The sequence below is a fragment of the Drosophila obscura genome, unplaced genomic scaffold (genome assembly GCF_018151105.1).
Source record: "Drosophila obscura isolate BZ-5 IFL unplaced genomic scaffold, ASM1815110v1 contig_75, whole genome shotgun sequence".
Lineage (NCBI taxonomy): Eukaryota > Metazoa > Arthropoda > Insecta > Diptera > Drosophilidae > Drosophila > Drosophila obscura.
Window position 1 is genome coordinate 1330045 of NW_024542867.1, and position 12343 is coordinate 1342387.

The 12343-nt window shown below is 40.5% G+C and overlaps 1 long non-coding RNA gene across 1 annotated transcript; it reads left to right on the forward strand.

Moving 5' to 3' along the window:
• Window positions 1–11107: 11107 nt before the first annotated feature.
• LOC121405139 lies at window positions 11108–11975 on the forward strand. The gene is made up of 3 exons (XR_005968387.1): window positions 11108–11233; window positions 11335–11430; window positions 11535–11975. It is a non-coding gene; the product is annotated as an uncharacterized LOC121405139 (long non-coding RNA).
• The last annotated feature ends 368 nt before the right edge of the window (window positions 11976–12343 follow it).

Here is a 12343-nt window from a genome sequence, read left to right on the forward strand (position 1 = left end):
GTCAATATTAGAAGAAATTAACATTTCCATGGTGTCACAGATTCCCTTAGATTGCATGCATTTGGTAGAGTTAGGAGTGATGCGTAAGATGTTGTTAAGGTTTGTCAATAATAAGTTAGAAGTAAAAAGTTCGAAAGAGTCCACAGAACGCATTTCAGATAAGCTAGTGTCCCTAAAAAAATTTATTCCCAGAGAGTTTGCGCGTAGGCCTAAATCTCAAGATGAATTGTGTAACTTTAAAGCCACGGAGTTTAGACAATTTTTGCTGTACACGGGAATCATTGCCTTCAAAAATGAAGTCAGTGACGACCTTTATTATGAGCTTATGTTACTTCATTGCTCATATAGAATGTTATGCAGTTCTAAGCTCCGTAATATAAATAAGGAAACTTGTCAACGCATTTTAGATCATTTTGTTCAAAATTTTCCAATTGTATTCGGTGAAAATACGGTGTCTTATAATGTACACAGTTTATTGCACGTAAAGGAGACTGTAGATCAAATCGGAGATCCAATTTCCGGCTCATCGTATGCGTTTGAAAATTATTTACAAACTTAAAAAAAATGTGTCCGAAAGCCTAGTAAAATTCTTGAATAAATATTTAGAAAAATGAGTGAAGACAGAATGAAAATAAAAGTACAGAAAAATCCTAGGATAGTGGGTAGTAAGTGCTTTTTTAATCATTTTTTTTTTATCAGAAAAGGAACCTGATCATTTATTTTTATTAAAAGGAAATATCCCAATTATTGTGACAGGGTTTACGGCAGATGAGGGAGGAGCTATTATAGCGAAAAGACTTTCAAATATTAGGAGCTAGGAGGAACCTATAAACTCAATCGGACTAGGAATAGTTTTAGTAAATAGGGAAACCATAGCATTAGAGGAAAGGTTTGAATTTGTAGATTTGCAAAGTAAAGGTGTAGGTTTACCGTATGAGGGAAATATTTTAGTCATTCCATTGCTTCATCATTTTTTTTAAATTTGAATATGTTCTCAGTACCTAAAATAAAAACAGATTTATATTGGGGGTGCTTAGTCCGTAGGCGTGTTTTTATACCCGTACTCAAAAAAGAGTTAAGGGGTATATTAGATTTGTGGTAAAAGTGGATGTGTGCAACGCAGAGAAGGAAACGTTTCCGACCCCATAAAGTATATATATTCTTGATCAGCATCAATAGCCGAGTCTATATAGCCATGTCTGTCCGTCTGTCCGTCTTGATGAGCGCCTGGATCTCAGAGACTATAAGAGCTAGAGAAACCAAATGTGGTTTCTAGACTCATGTGATATCACACTGCTACAAGTGTATTTCAAAATTTCGCCCCGCCCCCTTCCGCCCACACAAAGGACGAAATCTGTGGCAGGCACAGTTTTAAAGATACGATAAAACTAAAAACGCAGTATCGTAGAGAATGCCCATATCTACCAGATTGCCGAATCTGAATCAGATCGGATCATAATTATAGCCAGAATGAAGAAATTCATTTTCAGTTGCTTCCCCTCCCCCTCCCGCAACCAACAACGCGTCTCATTTTCCTTCTCGCTCGCACATTCTGCCGCGTTCAGTGCGCGAGCAACCCCTAGCGGAGGAGATGTAGAATCCAATTGGAACATGTAAAATCTACATGTTAGATGTAGAATATACATTGTATATGAGATGTAGATATCATATGTAGCAAAAAAATGTAAAATGTAAAATTTTTTTTTTTTCTAAAATTCTTAAAACTCATAAGCTTAAAAATGTATATACTGACTGAGTACGGGTATAAGTAGAGTCGCGTCCCCAGAAGCGACTCACACGTTCCTTCTCGTTTCAACTCGAATCGGGCATGCCCTTTATCGTCGGCTTTAGAAGATTCACCTAATTACCATGGTCCGCAAACCAAAAAAAAGACGAGAAGGAACGTGCGAGTCGCTTCTTGGGATCTTCTTATCTTTAAAATTGTGCCTGCCACAGATTTTCGTCCTTTCTGGGGGCGGGGCGAAATTTTGAAATACACTTGTGGGATATCACATGAGTCTGGAAACCAAATTTGGTTTCTCTAGCTCTTATAGTCTCTGAGATCCAGGCGCTCATCGAGACGGACAGACGGACGGACATAGCTATACCGACTCGGCTATTGAAGCTGATCAAGAATATATATACTTTATGGGGTCGGAAACGTTTCCCTCGCTGCGTAACACACATCCACTTTTACCACAAATCTAATATACCCCTTTACTCTTTTTTGAGTACGGGTATAAAAAGCTATTAATTTGGGGTGTTTAAACAACCATTTCTGCCTTGGACAAGGACTACACAATTGCTAATGTAGTGGCTACAATTCCGTGTCGGAAACTAAAAACTTAATTGTGAAGTGCAAAAGTATTGTGAGAGCTTTACGATTTAAGACACATGTTTTAAGATGTCAAGTTGACGCACTTCAAAATGCAGTTTTGTCAAATATCGACAATTTAGAAGAACTGCTTGCATCCGAAGACACTGAATGGGTTGACTACGATGATGATTTTGGACCGTTGGATGATGTTCCCCTGCAAACTTATAAGAACATTAACAACACTAATTACTTGCGAAGTAGTTTGGTGGACAAGAGTAATGTTTCTCTTAAAAACTCGGTCACAACTAGGTGGAACAGCGTTTTAGCAGTTTTGGGTGCCAAAAAGCTGCAATAAATAAATTGCTCACTAGCAGCAACAAGATTGATTTGATACTATTAGAGACTGAAGTACAGCTTTTATATAAACTTCGTGACTTTTTGCAAAAATTTAAAATATTTTGTCAGGGGATTTGTATTCATCAATAAGCCTTGCGTTAGCTATCAGAACAGAGATCGTCTCAATTTTGGGTGAAGCTGAAAGCAATGAACCGCTTTCTTTGTTTGAAATGAAAAATAATGTAAAGATTAAATTGGATTCGAGATTCCCAATATCAGATATTCTAGTCTGCGCATCCTTACTAGATCCGCGATTCAGCTCAATAGATTGTATGTTAGAGTACTGTAAAGCCCAAAATTTAACTAAATCTGATTTTTTGTTAAAAATGTTTAAAGAGCTGATTGGCGATGTACAACAAGCTAGCGATCAGCAGGATCGTTTAAGTGAATCTCCATCTGTAAGCAAAATATTAAAGCTTGCTCAGCGACATTCTAAAAATACTAAATAGCAATTTGGAAGCTGAATGCCATCTACTTTTAAGTTTTTCTTCATGCCAAGACGTTTTAAGTTTATGGAGGGAAAAGGCATCTGCAATGCCCTTATTATCTGTGCTAGCAAGAAATGTTCTGTGTATTCCAGCAACGAGCACACCCAGTGAGCGAGTCTTTTCTATAGAAGGTCTAACAATAACTCATAAACGATCGCAGCTCAGTCCTCACAACGTAAACAAAATTGTTTTCATTCATGACAACTATGATCATTGCAAAGAAAACTTATCTTAATTTATTATTATTATTTTTTTAACTTTGCAAAGAGAAATTCAGATCTCCATTTTTTTATTTATTATTTAATTTGTTTAAGTCTTGTCATTTATATTTGACAAGTTTAAATTTTTATATTAGTAAGGAAAGTCCATGAAGGACTACAGTTAATTTGTTGTAATTTTTTTTAAATTTTGTTGAATACATAATAAACACATGGGCCAGGCAAAAATCCTCCAGCTGAACCCTCCCAGAGGGTGCCGGCCGGGCAATGGGCACTGCATTACCCCGGATCGGGTTAATGCATTGCCGTTTGCTCTGTCCGAGGTAATGCAGTGTCTAGCTAAGGCCGGGTCCAGGTCTCCCGATATAAAAAAAAAAAAAAGACATATCCGGAGCATTCAACAACGTCACTACGAGCGCTATTATGGACCGCCTAGAAGCGACCAATACACATCCCGCAATCAACCTCTGGATAAAGAACCTTCTAAGTTGTAGACGGGTGTACTCAGAGTGGGGCACCGCCTCCATGGTGAAAGGGGCGCACAGAGGCACACCTCAGGGTGGGGTCCTCTCGCCCCTCCTATGGAATCTGGTGGTCGACGACCTGATAAAGAGATTCGAGAGGAGAGCCCCAAAAATAACAGCCTATGCAGATGACATAAGCATAATTATTACGGGAGTATGTCCATCGACCCTCAGCTCCATAATGGAATCAACACTCAGGGAGATATGTGAGTGGGCAGGAAAAGTAGGACTCAGTATCAACGCGGACAAGACGGACCTCATTCTCTTCACCAAGAGATACAAGGTACCGGCATGGATCCCCCCGAAAATTGAAAAAACCAGTCTGACCCCTAAAACACAAGTCAAATACCTCGGCATAGTTTTGGACAGCAAGCTGGCGTGGAGACCCAATGTATTGGAAAGGGTGAAGAAGGCCACCATTGCGCTATACGCATCCAAGAAGATGCTCAGCAGCACATGGGGCCTGTCACCTGCTTTAATGCACTGGATCTTCATATCGGTGGTGCGACCGACTCTGCTGTACGGAGTCTTAGTGTGGTGGCAAGCGACAGAAAAGAAGACGTACAATAAGCTTATGGAAAGGACCCAGCGGCAGGCACTGCTCTGCATTACGGGGGCGCTGAGGTCAACCCCAACAAAAGCTCTCGAAACCATAATTGGAATCGACCCCCTGGACATCCACGCTCAACTGATTGCAGCAAAGGCGGCACAACGCTTAGTAGCATCAGGAAACATGTCTCTACAGGGATTCGGGCACAGTTCAATTGGCCGAGACATGACCAGTATATCTGACTACATTATCCCCAAACTTGCCTGGACGTAAACACAACCTCATTTATGGGACCCGACGACTGGAAAAGGGGTCGGGACCAGACCCAACACATCAACATATACACGGATGGCTCCAAGATGGAGGAAGGAGTAGGTGCGGGCATATATTGTACAGACCCTGAAATAAGGCTGTCCTATAAGCTACCGGACCAATGCAGCATATTCCAGGCAGAAGTCTTTGCCATACGGAAAGCGGCGGAGGTTGCTCGATGTACGGAACGCCCACATAATGTGATCAACCTGTTCGTGGACAGCCAGGCGGCGATAAGATCCATGCAGTCGTCAGCGGTCAGTTCCAAAAATGTCCTGGCAAGCAGGGAGGCATTAGATTTCCTAAGCACGACTAAGTCAGTGCGGATCTATTGGGTTCCCAGCCACCAGGGCATCGAAGGCAACGAGACAGCAGACGTACTGGCTAAGGAAGGCGTCGGGCTGGCAAACGAGAGGACTGAGAACGTGCCTGTCTCCCTCAGAGCGCTCCAAAGCGATCTAGAAAGGAGGGCACACATACAGGCCAGCAGCAGGTGGAGGAGAACCACCAACTGCAAGATCGCGAAAACCATGTGCAAGGAGAGCAATGGTAAACTCAGCCAATACCTACTGCACCTACCACGGAAGGACTGTAGGATGCTAATAGGTATACTCACAGGTCATTGCCTGGCTGCAGCACATGCTGTCAAACTAGGCATCACGAACAGTAACAAGTGCAGGAAATGCGATGAATCTGGGGCTATCGAAACCCTGGAACATCTAATCTGCCAATGCCCGGCCCTCTCAAGGGCAAGAAACAAACATCTTGGCAACCCGGTACTGGCATCGCTGGAAGATACATCCAAGAGGACGCCAGCGGAACTCCTTGCCTTTGCAAAACTCTCCTCGATCCTCACGGATTTCGAAACCGCGTAAAAACACTCAGAAGGTCCATACGCATCAATCCGGACAACTAAGGGCCATACTGGCCTATGCGTGGCCCCGGGAGGGCCGTCCGGGACAACCTAACCTAACCTAACCTAATAAACACATGAAGTGATCTTTTTTTAAGATACAAAAATAAAAATGTTATTTATTTATTGCTTACGCCGCCGCCGCCTCCGCCGCCGATATTTTTTGGCCTCTACGCCGCCGCCGAAGCTAACACAGTCGGCGTAAGCCTCTAATGTACATATATACATACATATTTACATACATATGTATGTATAGAAACGGTAGCAAATTCGAGCGGCGAGTTTCAACTATAATCTACAAGCTAGAATATTTTACTGGATAATTTTAAAATAAATATATAAAATTTCTGAGGCAAAAACAAAATATTCAGTGCGAGTTCAATAAAATGGGTCTAATAGTTGACAAACCAAGAACAGGTGGTAGCGGATCTTCAAATGATGGAAACACTGCAAGAAAATTTTGTAATGATCCCCATTTATATGCTGAAATAACCGGCATAGAAAAGCATTTAATTGAGAATTGTACAACATTACTGCAAGCCCTATCATCAGAGTACAAAATAAATGTAGAAAATTTTCATTAGTTACTGCAAGAGGACTAACATCCAAGTATTTCTGGTACTATCTTCCTCCGCCAGCCCATAAAATTTTAATTCACGCGCCGGATGTTATTGAATATTCATAAGTTTTGGAGAGCTTTCTGATGAAGCTGCATAGTCAAGAAATAAAGTCATCAAGATGTTTCGACTCCATCATACAGAAAGATTTCACGGGTCGCTACAAATGAGAACTTGCTTAACCGATTACTTTTGAGCTCAGATAGTTTTAAAAAGCTAAGACAAAAATTTAACTTTGATGTAGGCAGTGGAACTATTTTTGGCCGCTGATTCCATACAATACCGTCCACTGTGCAGTGGAGCGCAAGCGCGCCAGGACGAGCAATGATTAGGAAACATCTATGTCGTCTCTAAGTGTCGCAGACTCCGTGCCCTTTGAGGATCTTCTGGGTGCCTGTTTGGAGGAATTGGAGTCCGACGAAGAGAAGTATGGAAATTTGCATGGGGAGCCCATCATCAAACCCAGCATAGGAAGCACGCACACTTCGGAGTCCCCGCAACCAACAGGTGGCTGTTTGAATGTTGTTAGTTGAATCCTCGGTGCTTCCGAGTTACATCCATATTTTTATGCAGAATCGAGCGGCTGTTTTGGAAGTTTGGAAGTTGCCAATTCAACAACAGCAGCCACTCAATATGGCTGCCAGATCCTGTCCCTTCCTGAAGGACACACCATATTCCAATAGACACCTACTGGACAGACACAGAAGATGATACTGATAGTGAACCCATTATTGCTGATCACATGTTGTATTTATTTGCAACGTTCGATAAAAGCATTGGTGTAGGAATAATAAAATTTTTGGAGCGCCCATCACATTTCGATTAGATAAAGAATGGAAAAATAAACTTACTGTCATCGTTAACCAGTTTGTTAATGAACCCCTCGCTATTTATTTTGACGAATACCATCTACCGCATATGGTAAGTGTATATTTAAATATATAATTCAAATTTTTATTTTTTAAATATTTTCAGCACTACCTTAGGACACCCAGTGATGAAGGAGGAATGAAATTGAGGGCGCTGGCATTTGCTGCAATAAACATGGACGGAAGCAATTTCCGATATATTTATATCCGTGTGGTAAGTAAAACAATCTCGCTCTTATATACAAAATAATAGTAGTGTCATAGAAAGTTTTGCAAAATTTACTTTTATTTGTTTTATTTAAGTAACAAGGTAGTTTTCATTACAATTATTTTGATATCAAATTTAAAAAAAATCAATTCATTTTGTATTTAACAGATCCCAATTTATATTTATAGAATCAGAAACGTCCATCAAAGCTGGGAATCTGAAAATTTGATGGCCAAATAAAATTTTGAAGCCCTGCACGTGGCTGCTTCCAAAAAATTCCCTGTGATATGGGATGTCTTCCATCAGCGGAATGTTCCGACACCTATACTCAGCTCGGATGTTACTGTACAAAAACTGTACGAGATGAGTTTCACAGAAAGCAACTGGACAGATATATTCAAAGGAACGCCGACCAGCCGAAACAATAAGAAGGAGGTGGATGGCATATACAATATGATACAAAAATACTTTCCGAGTTCAGGCAGACAATCCTTAAAAATGAACCGTATTTATTCCAGTAAATTTGAGATGATGGGCCGATTGCTGGCGACACACATGGCCAATATAATAGCATACGCAACATCTCTGCCATTTGACATGTCTGAGTTAAAAAGAAACCAATTGTATTACGGTACCCGCATTTTGGCCCTTATTTTATTAGGTTAGGTAAGGTTGGGGCGGCTGTCGGGATCGTCAGAGACCCGACACACCTAGGCCGGTTTCGGCCCATTCTTATTTTATTAATGAACACTTCAAAATTTTCAGCAATTACTCGCTGAAGCAAATATTTATAATATAAATAAATCTCAAATTTAAGTCGACATATAAAAAAAAATGTATGTGCAATATTGACGAGGAAGGGGCCTGTACCAGCGTAATTTTGCGCTGTAGTTATGCCTGCCGTGCTGTAAGCTGTAATGGAACTATCCCTGCATTTAATTGTGATTGCCGTTAAGGAAATCGCCTTGATACTAGGACCGCTGCTGGACAGATTCTGGTATCCGCCGAAAACCCTCCCAAATAGCAAAGTTCTTTCCAACCAGACGTAAGATACTAGAGTTATGTGAAAACGAGAAGGAACGTGCGAGTCGCTTCTGGGGACGCTTATACCCGTACCACTAACCATACAGTATATAGATGTGCCAGTTCATACAACGAAAGGGGCGAAAGATGAGTGTTCTGTCCCGGCTCCCAGCGCTTCGGCTCTGTGAGGCTGAGACATTCGGGTCGGGAGCCAGGCCATTCGGGTCGGGAGCTGGGCCGTATGACATGTATGACTCATGTCGGGAAGCGAAAGCAAGCTGAGAATTGCAAATGTATGTGTGTAAGCAGACACGACAAAATTTTGTATCAATTCTTATTTTCCGAAACCGTTTTGAGTTTGTTTTGAATTTCGTTTCCAGGTTACGTTAATGTGTGTGTGCCATGTATTCACACATACTGTGCTTGTGTGTGGGCTCTACAATTGTTGGCCGCTTGAATTGGTTTTTCGATTTGTTTTGAGGGCTGAAGTGATGTAGCGACCTATTCAGAGCCGGATCAACCCTCAACCGGGCCCTGGGCAACCATCAATCTGGGGCCCTCCTTTATTTTGTATTTTTCTCAGTGGCTATTATATTTTTTATTCATTATTTGGAGTTTTGTTTTTTCAACAACATTTTTCTGTTATTTCTAGGGGGCCCTAGGCAACTGCTAATCCGGCCCTGGACCTATTCCCGTCGTAAGACTTCATATTTTCTTGGTGTGTTCTGTCGCTCGACTCGACTCGACTATTGTATAGTTGGTTGAATATATCAGAAGTCGCACACAAAATTTGCTCAAGCTCTTATAGTCTCTGAGATCTAGGCATCATATAAAAAGAGAAACACCAGAGCTCTTTTTCTTTTTCTTACAAGCCCACTATGGACGCTATACGAATTTTCGGACCGCACCGTCCCGGCGTGAACCCTGCAGTGATTCTGGAAGCTAATACCAGGTCTTGCGATCGCCGCATCTGATACTTGGAGTTGTGGACCTTTCCGGCAACTTGGACCATTTCGACAACGACGAACAATTCGTCGTTGTATATGACGAGATTCATATCCCGTTTTTGCCCAACCCCCGATTCCTCTTTTACCGTTGGAAGGTGCTGGTCGTTGCCGCCTTCAACTTAAAAGGAGGGAACTTCCATTTCCTCCACTTGAAGACGGTTTCGGTGGATCAGAACGTGTTGGGAAGCCAGGCCATCTATGAGGGCCTCCAAACGGTGTTATCGATGATCGAGGGACGGGGATGCTACTGGCAGTGATCTCGGACAGGTGCCCTGCCAACCTCTTGGCAAAGGCACATGCCGCGCAGGCATACCCAGTGCTGTGGGACGTGACCCACTTGCGTAAAAACTTGGTAAAGCATCACATCGTGGATACCGCGCTGGACCAGACGTATAATTACAAGTTTCGACCCCATGCTTGGGAGAATCACGTTTTTCCACCAATAAATCAGGACTACGCCGGCGCCAGGGAGCATCAAGAACGCATCCAGAGGGAGCTGGCCGAAATCCAACGCATGCTTCAGCGTCATTTCAATCGGACGCCTGAGGTGCCATGGCGCCCTATTCACCTGAAGTCGGATAACTCTCTGGGTATATTTTTACGTAAGGAAATAAGTTTTTCTGATATATTTAATAAGTTGGGTTTTGCAATTTTATTACCAATTTTATTGGTCACTAACACTAACCATACAGTATATAGATGTGCCAGTTCATACAACGAAAGGGGCGCAGCTGAGCTTGCAGCGAACGTTCCCAGATCTTCGGCTTTGGGAATGGCCGCGTTCGGCTCATGACGTCACACGAGCCGACTGGCAGCAAGCATGCATGTGTTGTGTACGTGTACACTCCAAAATATATGATTGATGCATAGAATAATTTTTAGCTGCCGAAACCGACTTTGTTTGAGTTTCAGTTTACGTAAACGTGTGTGTGCCATGTATTCACACATACGTGCTTGTGTGTGGGCTCTACAATTGTTGGCCGCTTGAATTGGTTTTTCGTTTTGTTTTGAGGGCTGATGTGATGTAGCGACCTATTCAGGGCCGGATCAACCCTCAACCGGGCCCTGGGCAACCATCAATCTGGGGCCCTCCTTTATTTTGTATTTTTCTCAGTGGCTATTATATTTTTTATTCATTATTTGGAGTTTTGTTTTTTCAACAACATTTTTCTGTTATTTCTAGGAGGGCCCTAGGCAACTGCTAATCCGGCCCTGGACCTATTCCCGTCGTAAGACTTCATATTTTCTTGGTGTGTTCTGTCGCTCGACTCGACGCGGGTCGGGTCGAGGCATTGACGAAGCCGTTCATAAAATATTTTTTCGTTTTGTTTTGAAAAGCTGATGTTGCGTCGGGCGCGCGGGGTATTTCTTCCATTCTCTTTTAGGCTAGCCTTTGCCTCTGCTTTCGGCTTCGTCAATGCCTCGACCCGCACCAACACACCAAGAAAATATGAAGTCTGTATGTAGTTGTTTTTCCTTTTTTGCGGCTCCTCGTCAAAGACAAAGACTCACAGCCACTGTAAACTGAATTTGAATTTAATCCGGTTGAAATATCTTGGTATTATATAGTTTTGGCAATAGGCAGTGACATGACTTAATGTTTGGCTGACAGTGTGAACACATGTACAATTTGGAATTAAAAACGTTTTGTATATTTTAAAAAATTTAGAAACTGGAATAACGTATCGAAGTTTAAAATATATCTCAGCTGATGATATTCGTGATGCTATCCCCAATATTGGTTTTAGGGCTGAATTTAGAGTGAAATTATTCACTTGGAAAAAGAAAGAGGTATGTACACTTATTTTTTTGTGTACATATTATATTATAATATAATATATGTACATAAGTAATTATAATTTGCTAATTTATTTTCCTTATTTGTACTTCAGTTTAATTTTGACGACGAAACATTGTCCGCTAATTCAAAAGTTGTATCTTGGATTGAAAAAAGTTCTCCTTCGAACTCGTTTTCAGCTGGTTTAATGGTAAGTGCTTATAAAATTATTTGTTTTATCCATATTTTTGTATTTAATTTTAATTGTTCGTTCTTTTTAATTTAATTTATTTTTTTTTAAATTTTTAATTTCAGATTGGAATGTAGTCGTTGAAAAATGGTCACAAACATTTGATTTGCGTCGTAAGAACTTACAGAATTGGGACACTACAGAATTTCTAAAACAATGGCCAAAAAATGCAGAAAGCTAAGCTCCAGATTTGGTGAGAGTTTTACTTATAAAAAACAAGAAACAAAGAAGCTAAGTCTTATATGAACTCAATAACCTGTAGAATTAATCCAGCACGATCATTGTCAATCAAATCTTCTCCAAAGTATTCGAACTTCTTAATGTTAAATGAAAATGGTATACCTCCAATATGTGATAAATACGATTTTAAAAGTGTTGCTGTAAGCACCATCGAATGTTTGAACACTGTAGATCATAAAATTAAAAATGACAAAATTGATATAAGTGAGAAAATTGAATATAAAGGGACTATATACAAGAAAGATTATTTTTTAGCATGTAAAATGAACACCATATTAAAGGTATTTAAATCAATCTTATATTTTTCTGAAAATGACGAAATATTTGTGATTTGTTCGAAATGGATATTTATAAATATGACCCACATTATCAAGCTTACGAAATAAGAGATCCCAAATCTAATTCTAATCTAATCGTTAATATTGCATAATTTACAACATATCCAATGCATTTATATACTCAAAGCAACTCTAAAAACTATTTGATTTATAACACCCTATGAATAAATTTTAAGATTCTCATGTACATATATGTAATAAATAATTAAACAAATATAAAACGTACAATGGAAAATTTTTATTTTTGTGGGAAAAACATTTAGGATGTATGAAAACATATAATAAATATGAATCAT